The sequence below is a fragment of the Urocitellus parryii genome, unplaced genomic scaffold (assembly GCF_045843805.1).
Source record: "Urocitellus parryii isolate mUroPar1 unplaced genomic scaffold, mUroPar1.hap1 Scaffold_3535, whole genome shotgun sequence".
Taxonomy (NCBI): domain Eukaryota; kingdom Metazoa; phylum Chordata; class Mammalia; order Rodentia; family Sciuridae; genus Urocitellus; species Urocitellus parryii.
The window spans coordinates 5737-17502 of record NW_027553198.1 but is presented as its reverse complement, the minus strand read 5'-3'; the positions used below and the strand labels follow the sequence as shown (position 1 = coordinate 17502).

Sequence of the window (11766 nt, the reverse complement as noted above, 5' to 3'; positions counted from 1 at the left end):
GAATAACTGCAACTCCCAGAGGCATTCATGGTGAGAGCTGGGAAACAAGGAAAGATAATTCAATCTAGAATGCCCCAGGGCAAGGGGTGCACCTTGCAGCTCCCGGAGGCTGCTGGGGGGTCGTGTGAGCTCAGGGTCTCACAACCTTGAAAGCAGTCAACATGGGCTGGGATTTAACTGCTTTTCTTAAGACCCATGACGTTAAAATTTGGCAGTCCTTGGCTACATCACTCAGTCACTTGTCTACACTTCGCAGAGGCCTCTGTGTTGACCTGCTTTTGGCCTTCTGCCCTTGGGCACAAGAGTGAAGTGTCCAGGGTCTCCCTGCAGGTGCTCATGTCTGTTCCTCTGCCTGCCTGGCCCCTGGCTACAGCAGTGCGTGCCTTGGTTGAGTCCAGGGACCCGGGTATCAGTCTCTTGGCCTCCCTTTTCTCTTCTCCTGAGATTCCACTTCTGGTGATGGCACAAATAAACACAGCCAGACTTAGTTAAAGAAGTGGGAATAGATCCATTTCAATAATAGCTGAGGCTACAGAAAGGCGCTGAGAGAAATAAGAAAGACTAGCCACCCTACTACCACTGCAGGTTAGCAGAAGCCTGCACTAGGCGTGGCCATCAGGGAGTGGTGTCTGTGCACATGAGCAGAGTCTGGCACTGGGCGTGGCCATGAGGGAGTGATGTCCAGTGTATGAGCAGAGTCTCGCACTGGGCGGGGTCAGCAGGGGACAGTGGCTCATGGTTCCATCTTTGTCTTCCCTTCTTCAGGGTGAGGACTAGAGCTCTTGTCTCAGGAAAAGCTGCCAGCATGCTGGGTCAACCACCAGGGAGCGGCAGACGGGCCTCCGGGATACACCCAGCTTGAGGGTACTATGGGTCACGTGTGTGGGAATGTGGAGCTCCTTCTCAGACCTGCTTTGGCTCTGAGGAGGTCCTCCTAGCTCGAGGCAGCTGGGTCCTCCGTGTGTGTCAGGGCTGAGGAGATACTCCCAGGTCAGGACGCTGGGTCCTCTGTGTGTGTCAGGTCTGAGGAGGTTCTCCCAGGTCGGGACGCTAGGTCCTCCGTGTGTGCCTCGGGTCTGAGGAGATACTCCCAGGTCGGGACGCTGGGTCCTCAGTGTGTGTGGGGTCTGAGGAGATACTCCCAGCTCAGGGACGCTGGGTCCTCTGTGTGCCTCATGTCTGAGGAGGTCGTCACAGCTTGGGGACCCTGGTGTTAGACCAGGACGCAAGAAAAGACCACTGACTCCAATTAAAATCAAATTAAAGCAAGCTTATTATTTCGACCGGCCGGGCTGCCTTTCCCTCCCAAAACAGCGGGAACAAGACAGCAGCGAGGCTTCTTTGTGGCCCAGTTTTATAGCCCAAAAAGTTACACAAAGCGGGGGTTACAGACAACAACACTCTGAGGAGCATAACACAAGTTTACATTTTGCTGGCCCCGGCATCAGAATTTATGGAGATCTTAGAGACTCAGAGAGGGTCATTGTCCGGCCAGGGAAGGCCAGAATTTATGAGGCGTCACTAAGGTTTAGGAAAGGGTTGTTATCTGGTCAGGGGAAACCGGACCTGGGTGAGTTCAGGGCACGGGCAGGCATTCCAAGTAGGTTTACAACATCAACTAATGGCCAGGCCATACAGACATCCTGATATTTTTACAGAAAACAGAAATGAATCCTTCATAACTTGTGACAAGCTGGCTTCTAATCTAATGAGATAACTAGGCTAGGTATATCATTCCCCCCTTTTCTGATGTGTCCCTTTCAAATCTTTGATAGGGTAGGGGAAGAGCACTGTGGGAATTTTAATCCCTCAGGTAACAGTCTCTAAATTTTTAGAACTCACCCAAAACCGGTCTCCCTGATTTTACCTGACTTAATTAATTACTTATATTGATAATCTTTTTATTTTTGGCTCCATTGTTGTAAGAAGAGAGGCGTCACTCATTTTGGCTTCTTCTGAGCTGAGAGAGGGTGACATGAGGGGGCACGGCGTGAGGGACATGAGTTGCCTTTTAGAAGTCAGTTCGGTTTGAAGTCTGGTTGGGGAAGAACAGGTTGTAAAGTCATCTGGGGATGGTGCTTCTATGAGAGAAACAAAAACTATGAGTATTGAATAAATGTTGCAGCAGCTGGAATGTGTCACTGTATAGAAGTTCCCTCACCAGGCTTTAACATTCCCAGTTATCAGGATTGTAAGCATAACATTTAACTTTTAGTGTTACAGTTGTCCCTCCCCATAAGATACAGTTTAATAATTTAATGTCATCTGATCTTGCAAAATTCTTTTACTAGTATGAGCTCTGTGTCTAATAGAGAAACCTTTAATTCTGTTACTCAGGGCTGGATAATCATACTAGCAAACCCGAAGCCTACCTGAGTAGGTTAGGAATATCTGTAGGCCTTAAACAAAAAAAAAACTTCTGTCTCTGGCAGCTCCTCTTGATAGTCTCTTTCTATAGTTATCAGGCATTTCAGTCTGAGAATCCTTCTTTGTAGCCTCCAGTCTTACTTATTTTGGAAGGCTAACATAAAGTGTATACCTTAAAATATTATTATTATTATTATTATTATTATTATTATTATTATTTAAAATGCCCAGGAATGGCTGTATTTTGGTTTTAATGTCTTTGCTAAGTGTTTAAGATGAAGCAGTCAAACTGACTTTTCTTTCTATCTAAAGTTAAGAGTCAGCTTAGCTTTTATGGGAGTCATTCCTGGGGAAACTTCTCAGTTCTGCTAGTGCCATTTGCGCTAGGATGGGTCTAGGTCTTGCTTGACCATGTGGCTTCCCTCGGAAGCACCAGGGATGTCTCCCTTCTCTGATGACTCTCCTCTTCATAGCAAATGCACTGATTGGCTTTCTGTTCTCCAGTGGTCTCATTAGTCTCCCTGATTGGGAGGTTATGTGGCCCAGAGTTGCAAAGCTCTTTAGAGAAGTCCCCTGTTCCCTGGATTCAGACTGACTCAGAGGGCAAGAGCCAAATATTGGTTTTTCTGGCCCCTTTAATTTAACTTTAATTTAAAAACTTAATCTTAAACATCCAGCAAATAAATTTTAACAGCCTTATATTAAGAGTGCTGGGCTTTAATGTCTATAACTTTATAATTATTCATCTTTTTATTAATTGGGATCTGTATTATCCTATCTGTCTTGTAGGTGATGGCTTATTATCTCGAACTAACCCACGTTGTGTTCTTAAAGCAACACTTCTGTAAAACACTAACAGGGAATCTTTAGATCACTTATAAGGAAATTACAAAATAAAATTAACAAGAGTAAAAACAGTTAGTTTGTGTAACAGCTACCCTGAATTTTTGGCTGAGTTATACATTATATCCCCTGTTTGAGATCCTAGTAATCTTGACAGAAAAAAACAAACTTTTGAACATAACTTTAAATGAACTAAAATCTGGCCTACTGTTTTCATAGTCATTCTCACATGTAGTAAGATGGGACACAGAGCCTCATCTCAGGTAAGGCAGGGCTCTTTATAAATCTTAAGTGTTTTAGTTCTAAAGCTGATCTTTGTATTTTTAATTATCATTTTACAAAGTTTACATAAATTGTTTGAAGTCACATGAACATTAGCTAACACCATATGATATCACATTTAAAACATGAAATTAAAGAAAGGCTGAAAGTTTTTAACCTTTACATAGATTAGGCTCTCATTAACTTAAGAATACATTTAAATTGTTCCCCAATGTAAGAAGTAACAAAACTTTACATATCTTATTGATAACAGGTAAATAAATCCCCAATATATTTTTTACCATACAACTTCTGAACACCAGCTTGATATAATGCTCTTTCAAAGTTTCTACCTTACAGACTTGTATACCTGGAAAATATGAGCACATTAATAGCATCACAATTACATTGATGTTTCTACATTAACCAAGTTTAACTTTTAAAGAAATGGCAGTACAGTGCTCTAAAATAACAGTTCTTATTTAACCAGTTATTTAATTTTTATGGTTGCTTGCTCCAGAAAAAAATAAAACTTAATAAACACAATGTTATGGGTAAACTAATGTTTTAAGAAATTTTTGTCTCTTTAACACATGACTGACTTTTACAATCTTATACAGACTTTAGTACAAACTTATACAGACCGTAGTAAATCAATCAGATATCTAACAAAAGTACTCATGAATGAATAATCCCATATCAAATTTACTTTACTTATTTATCAAAATATTAGACAAATGTATTGAACAGTGTAAACCATTTTTTGTTGAAGGAAAAGTCCTAGAACCAAGGCATTTTAGACATTGTATAAACATTAATATTTTATGAGTTTTTTTTAACACCTAGGAAAACTTGTAAGCTTAAATTTAAAGACATTTATTTTTATCTGTTTATCCAATTTAAATTGAACCATTTAAATCACATGAATTAAAGATCTTTGGATCCATTTTTTTAATTTGTTTTTATGAGCGCTCCTTATATATGTTAATTTGTATATCATATATATGATATACGGACATATGTATATATAGACATATAACACATAACAAAAGTGTGCACACATAACAATAGTAAAGGCCTTAGTAGCTTTTCGCAGGTGAAATCTCCATTGCAATGTTTCAAAAACTCCACAGTTGGTCAAAGATAGGACTGATCAGAAAAACATTAACCTAGGTCTATAGGGTCAAAATCATGAGCTCAAAAAAAATACAGAATCTAAGGAAAAAAAAACAAGAGTCCTAGTAAAAATGACTGGCCAGTAATTAGTAAATACCATACAATTTACTTTTTTTTCCTTAGGTCTCAGATCAGTCTCCTACTGAGCTTGCAGGCTTCTTTCATTTGCACTTCAACATAAGTCCTGGCTGAGGTCTGGAAGGAGCAGGGAAAAACTGCTATTCTGAGCAGACACCTCAGGCCTAAGGCATTTTAACTATAAGTCATAATTTTCAGGTTCGAATGTTGAAAATTATGATACAAGTTTAAGATACAATTCACAAAATTTTATATCTTTACATCTTGTTTTGTCAACAGATACCATACTATGATTTACTATTCCATCCTAAGTATTTAAGTTCTCTGGCATGAATTATCTGAAATCATAAACTAAACAATTACCTAAACCCAACTTTTAACTGCAGCACTGTGCAATGCATCAAAAACCCATTCAGATACCACATTGTTACAATAAAACATCATCTTTTAGACACACATTCAGCCAAGATCATTCCCAAGAAACAATTTATAATATCAACACACTATTGCACATGTCTTAAAGGGTCAGAAACAAAGACACAGGACAGACAGAGAGGAGCTCCAGACTATGGCTGACAGACAGAAACCTTTTAAAACAGAGCAGATAAGAGAAAAATCTCCTACACCAGTGGCACCATAGATGTCCCCACAAGGGGACCAGATATTTTCACAGAGGGGCAACCTGAAATATAAAATCAAGGGTCTCCATGGCGACTTTACTGCATTAAGTGTCTCCTTTTTCTTTTTCTCTTTTCAAGAAGACAGAGGTGGCATAATCCTTACAGTACAGGGAAGGAAGGAGGGAATCCCCGAAGCAACAGAGCTTCGGCAGCTGCTGGGAGTCCCTCAGTCCCTCCTTTTACATACAGGATTCCACCTCAAGCACACTCCATCTCTTAACATTTCAGTAGTCAGTTCTCAAAAAGTTCCGGGGCGGGGGGCGGTGATATCAAAATTTGTAACTGAAAGTTCGATTCCTGACCTTAGAGCCAATTAATGCCAATTTAATAATGAGGACAGGGTTTTGAGAAAAAGAAAAAGGGAGGTTTATTGCTTTGCTAACAAAGGAGAAACACAGGGGACTCTCTTGATCTGGAGGGACAAGGGGTTTTAAAGGAGGTTCACTTGTTAACCTGGGAGATACTCAGTTCTTAGGTCCCCAGCAGGCATTGCCCTCTGCACTGGAGGTGCTTCAAGCAGCCAGCTAGGGGCTTCTCTCCTCCTGCTTAACAAAGGGGGGTAAAGTTCATCGCAGTTCCTTAAAACACAGTCCAAAGGGGTGTCAGGCTGACTTGCTTTATTACCCATTTTCACATCCAATATCCTTAAGTTTTTACCACAGAAATCACACAACAAAACGCACAAAACAAACAAACAAAAACATATAGAACACAGAACAAAATACAAGAAAACAGAAACCCGGCGCCGAAACAGAACAGAAGAGCAATGCAACGTCTTGCCAAAGCTCCGGGGTAGGAGTGCGTGCGTGCCCGTCGGCACCTCTCTACCCTTCCAGAGGAATTCCCTACAGAACAGAACAGAAGACAGAACGATTTCTCGTTACTGTCCGGACAGGAGTATATGTGAGCCTCGCCAGGCCACCTCTCTGTCATCAGAAGAGATCTCCCTTAACCGGATACCAGATGTTATAAAGGCGCCACTTACCTATGGAGGCCTCCTCCCCCAGGTGCTTGCTAATTGTTTTAGTGCGGCAGTTCACTGCAGTGCTCCGGGACCGAAGGCTCACTCCGAGGCCTTGGAACGTCTCAAGTTGCGCACCCCCTAGAGTGGCTCTCCAGCCCGGAGCCCTGGAGCGAAGGCCAGCTTCAGAATTTCCAGCAGTCTGCTCTTGTGGTCTGGCCGGGCAGGGTCATCTCGCTGGGGAACTCCAAAATGTTAGACCAGGACGCAAGAAAAGACCACTGACTCCAATTAAAATCAAATTAAAGCAAGCTTATTATTTCGACCGGCCGGGCTGCCTTTCCCTCCCAAAACAGCGGGAACAAGACAGCAGCGAGGCTTCTTTGTGGCCCAGTTTTATAGCCCAAAAAGTTACACAAAGGGGGGGTTACAGACAACAACACTCTGAGGAGCATAACACAAGTTTACATTTTGCTGGCCCCGGCATCAGAATTTATGGAGATCTTAGAGACTCAGAGAGGGTCATTGTCCGGCCAGGGAAGGCCAGAATTTATGAGGCGTCACTAAGGTTTAGGAAAGGGTTGTTATCTGGTCAGGGGAAACCGGACCTGGGTGAGTTCAGGGCACGGGCAGGCATTCCAAGTAGGTTTACAACATCAACTAATGGCCAGGCCATACAGACATCCTGATATTTTTACAGAAAACAGAAATGAATCCTTCATAACTTGTGACAAGCTGGCTTCTAATCTAATGAGATAACTAGGCTAGGTATATCACCTGGGTCCTCGGTGGTCCTCATGTCTGAGGAGGCCCTCCCAGTTCGGGGACGCTGGGTCCTCCGTGTGTTCCTCGGGTCTGAGGAGGCCCTCCCAGCTCCGGGACCCTGGGTCCTCTGAGTGCTTGGGGTCTGAGGAGATCCCCCACCTCAGGGACCCTGGAACATCCGTGTGCCTCATGTCTGAGGAGGCCCTCCCAGCTCCTCTGGGACCCTGGGTCCTGGGTGTGCGTCGGGTCTGAGGAGATCCCCCAGCTCGGGGACCCTGGGTCCTTCGTGTGTCTCGGGTCTGAGAAGGTCCTCCCAGCTCAGGGACCCTGGGTTCTTCGTGTGCATGGGGTCTGAGGAGGTCTTCCCAGCTCGGAGACGCTGAGTCCTCTGTGTGTGCCTCGGGTCTGAGGAGTTCCTCCCAGCTTGGGGACCCAGGGTCCTCTGTGTGCCTTGGGTCTGAGGAGGTACTCCCAGCTTGGGGACCCTGGGTCCTGGGTGTGCGTCAGGTCTGAGGAGATCCCCCAGCTCGGGGACCCTGGGTCCTTTGTGTGCCTGGGGTCTGAGGAGATACTCCCAGCTCGGGGACCCTGGGTCCTCCGTGTGCCTCATGTCTGAGGAGGCCCTCCCAGTTCGGGGACCCTGGGTCCTCCGTGTGTGCCTCGGGTCTGAGGAGGCCCCCCCAGCTCTGGGACGCTGGGTCCTCCGTGTGCCTCATGTCTGAGGAGGCCCTCCCAGCTCTGGGACCCTGGGTCCTGGGTGTGCGTCGGGTCTGAGGAGATCCCCCAGCTCGGGGACCCTGGGACCTCCATGTGCCTCATGTCTGAGGAGGCCCTCCCAGCTCGGGGACCCTGGGACCTCCGTGTGCCTCATGTCTGAGGAGGCCCTCCTAGCTCAGGGACCCTGGGTCCTCTGTGTGCGTCGGGTCTGAGGAGATCCCCCAGCTCAGGGACCCTGGGTCCTCCAACTGCATTAGGTCTGAGGAGGTCCTCCCAGCTCAGGGACCCTGGGTTCTTCATGTGCATGGGGTCTGAGGAGGTCTTCCCTGCTCGGAGACGCTGAGTCTTCTGTGTGTGCCTCGGGTCTGAGGAGTTCCTCCCAGCTCGGGGACCCAGGATCCTCTGTGTGCCTTGGGTCTGAGGAGGTACTCCCAGCTCGGGGACCCTGGGTTGGTGGTGTGCCTCGGGTCTGAGGAGGTACTCCCAGCTCGGGGACCCTGGGTCGGTGGAGTGCCTCGGGTCTGAGGAGGTACTCCCAGCTCGGGGACCCTGGGTCGGTGGTGTGCCTGGTGTCTGAGAATCCTCCCAGTTCAGGGACCCTGGGTCCTCTGTGTGCTTTGGATCTGAGGAGATATTCCCAGCTTGGATACGCTAGGTCCTCAGTGTGCCTGGGATCTGAGGAGATAATCCCAGCTCAGGGAACCTGGGTATGCCATGTACCTTGGGTCTCCCAGCTCGGGAACCCTGGGTCCTCCATGTGCCTCCTGTCTGAAGCAATACTCCACCAGCTCGGCACCCTAGGTTCTCTGAGCACCTCTGGTCTGAGAAGGTAACTCCTAACTTGGGTACCCTGGTGGGTCACATGTATGGGACGGAGAGTTGCCTTCTTCTCAGCAGACTCAAGCATACTCCCACCTTGGGGACAATGTGGTTCATGTGTATGGGGACTTGGAGCTTCCTCTTAGAGCAGATTCAGGAATACTCCCAGCTTGGGGACACTTTGTGTTGTGTCTACAGGGACTTTAGGGTCCCTTCTCTTTAGCCTCAGTGAGACTCACAGCTTGGGGACACTGTGGTTCAAGGCTATTACTCTGTTCTAAGACCAGCTGTGGGTCAAGGCTATAGGGACACCTAGAGCTCCATTCTTTTCAGACCATCCTCAGGCAGATGCCTGTCTTGGAGACACTGTGGGTCATGTGTGTAGGGTCATCCAGAACTCCCTTCTCCTCAGAGCAACTCAGAGGGATGCCTCGCTTGGGGACACTGAGTCATATCTACAGGGATGCTCTTCTCAGACTAGCCTTAGAGATATCCTGGTTTGAGGATTCTGTGGGTCATGTCTATAGGCATTCCCAGAGCAGCCTCAGAGAGATTTTCCAGAAACTTCTGGATAAATAGGCGGCAGGTGAGAAAAAGGTGGGAAGTGGGAAGAGAAAGCAGATTCACGCCCTGCGCCCATTTGAGAGCTGAGGATGGAGCCTTGCTCTCCTTCATTATTTCAGCAAGGTTTAATTTGGGGAAACATCCCTTCAAGAGGCTCTGATTACTTGTCATCAAAACATGGCTACTTGGATGATTTCTGTCACAGAGGGAGGAGGAATTGTTCTAACTGTTTATTTTTACTGTATTAAAGCAGGAAAAATATTAAAAAATGGAAAAGTAGATGTATGAAACCCACAAGGTTATTTAAGTTAAATATGTTATTTCTAATAAGCCAGAATTTGTGAAAAAATAATTCATGGATTTTATGGAACTAAATTAATCAAAATTTTGATTGAGAATACATTTTGTCTTTGGTTGAGCAAGTCAGTTTATTTGGCAGTGCATTTGTAATGGTATGCTAAATACTGTGTTGACATTCTACATCTGCTGAAATATCTTGACTATATAATGCTTTGGTATTATACCACAAAGTTAATTGAGGAAATTAATTTTAATTAATTGAAGTATTTATTTTAAGTAATGATTTCATTCTTTCCTCCTAGATCATGAACATTTTAAGTAAATCCAGAATTTGTTAAAAGTCAGTTAACACTCAACCGTGGACCCCTATGTTCCTGGTTTTTGTCTCAATGGGAGATCTGTAAGCATCATTTAAAACTTTTAAAGTTGATTGATCATTCATAGTTTTCTTATTTTAATCTTTTATTAAAGTGTTTTTTTTTTACTAGGAAATTACCCATTCCCTGTAGGTTTCCAATTTTATGTAGTAGGTTTCTGCAGTTTGATTTTTAATTTCTTCTCTAACTTTGAACTTCTGCTACGTTTATCAACAATATTTTTAAATATACTTTTTAGTTTACCTTGTTTTGATTGAATTATCTTGTTTGACAGTTCTCATTATTTCAAAAAGTTTTCATTATCATTTTCTTATTAAGGTCTTTGGGACAGTTTGTGTAACTTGGTGGCAGATAACTTGATTAACGTGTGAGAGTCCCTGGGTTCCATTTCAGCACCAGACAATATTTCTTTGACAGGACCCAAGTGTCAGGGGAATTGTTCAAAATATTATGTATTTACACACACACACACACACACACACACACACACACACAGATCTTTTCCAAATTGGGTTGAAATTATTCTAAGCAAAATTTGCTAATCAATTTTATAGAAAGAAAGAGGATGGTGATATTTTAAAATTCCACCTATTGATATTACATGATATTTCAGCTTAAAACCACTGAAATAATTACAGTGTGTAAGAGAAAAGTCAATAGATTCTTTTAAAAAAACAGATACATTTACCAAAAATAGACTTTTTTAAACAGACATTTTCTACTTTTTCAAATTTAGACAGCATATTTGAATATCTTATTAAAGTCTTACATTCATCAAGTTTCTCTTACTCCTTGCAAGCAAGGGAATTGACCTTCTAATAAGCATGCTTTATATATTGTCAGAAGTTCTTTTTGGAGAACTCTATTAAGTGTTTCTCATATATTCAAAACATCACTTAAAAGCATACCAGTGACCTTTTGATTTCATCAATCTTAATTTCTTCTGAAATAATGTGTGTATACATTAGTACTTACTAAATATTACTTTGTGTAGGAAATCACGTGATTTCATTTTATATAAATGCTGGTGCTCTATATTATATATTAATGATTTCAAAATATGAGTTGAGTATAACTCATATTTTGAAATCATTTAAAACATACATACCCTTTTAACCATATTTTAATGAAGTAATATAAGTGGAGACTAGACATGTTAATATCATGAGCTGAAAAATAATTAAATATAGTTGAATTATTTTGGGGTATTCAACATAATGGTTTCCACCTTTTTCTATAAATGCCCCAGTTGTCTCATATTATATGCTTGGTTTGGAGTATTCTTTTAAATTTATTTATGGTGATGAGAATTAAGCTGATAACCTTGACTATGTTAGGCAAGCAATGAATTTCAGCCCTTTTAAAATATTATGTTGAGACAGGATTTTGCTAAGTTCCTGAGGTATTGAGGCTGGCTTCGAACTTTGTGATCCTCCTGCTTCAGTCTACAAAATAGCTGTGATTACAGTTCAAAGTGCTTAGTATGGCCTAGAGAACTTTATGTCATTATCATGTTTCTAATTTCTTTTTTTCACTCCAATACACATTTATTCAACTAAAACAAAACATCTTTAAACATATTTTAACAATGTACAAATACATTTACAACATAATCTGCTGATTAAAAGACTGCAACAAAGTTTGAAGTATCTCAACAGAATCTAATACTGCCGACAATAATTTGTAGATTGGTTTAGTTTACAGTTAAATATATTGCCTTGTTTAAGAAAAATTATTAATACAGATGTATGATTTACAATATCCCCATTATAGCAAGAAAAAATAGATTCATAAAATGTCTTTAGGTATTTATTATGCCAAGTATTTAAATGATTATTTTTACTATGACATAAGAATA

General features: G+C 42.7%; 1 long non-coding RNA gene across 1 annotated transcript; it reads right to left on the bottom strand.

The window, feature by feature from the left end:
- Positions 1-1508: 1508 nt before the first annotated feature.
- Positions 1509-6452, bottom strand: LOC144252016 (uncharacterized). Its single transcript, XR_013342861.1, has 3 exons — positions 6391-6452; positions 3774-3841; positions 1509-2081 (listed from the first exon to the last, which is right to left on the bottom strand). It is a non-coding gene; the product is annotated as an uncharacterized LOC144252016 (long non-coding RNA).
- Between the last annotated feature and the right edge of the window lie 5314 nt (positions 6453-11766).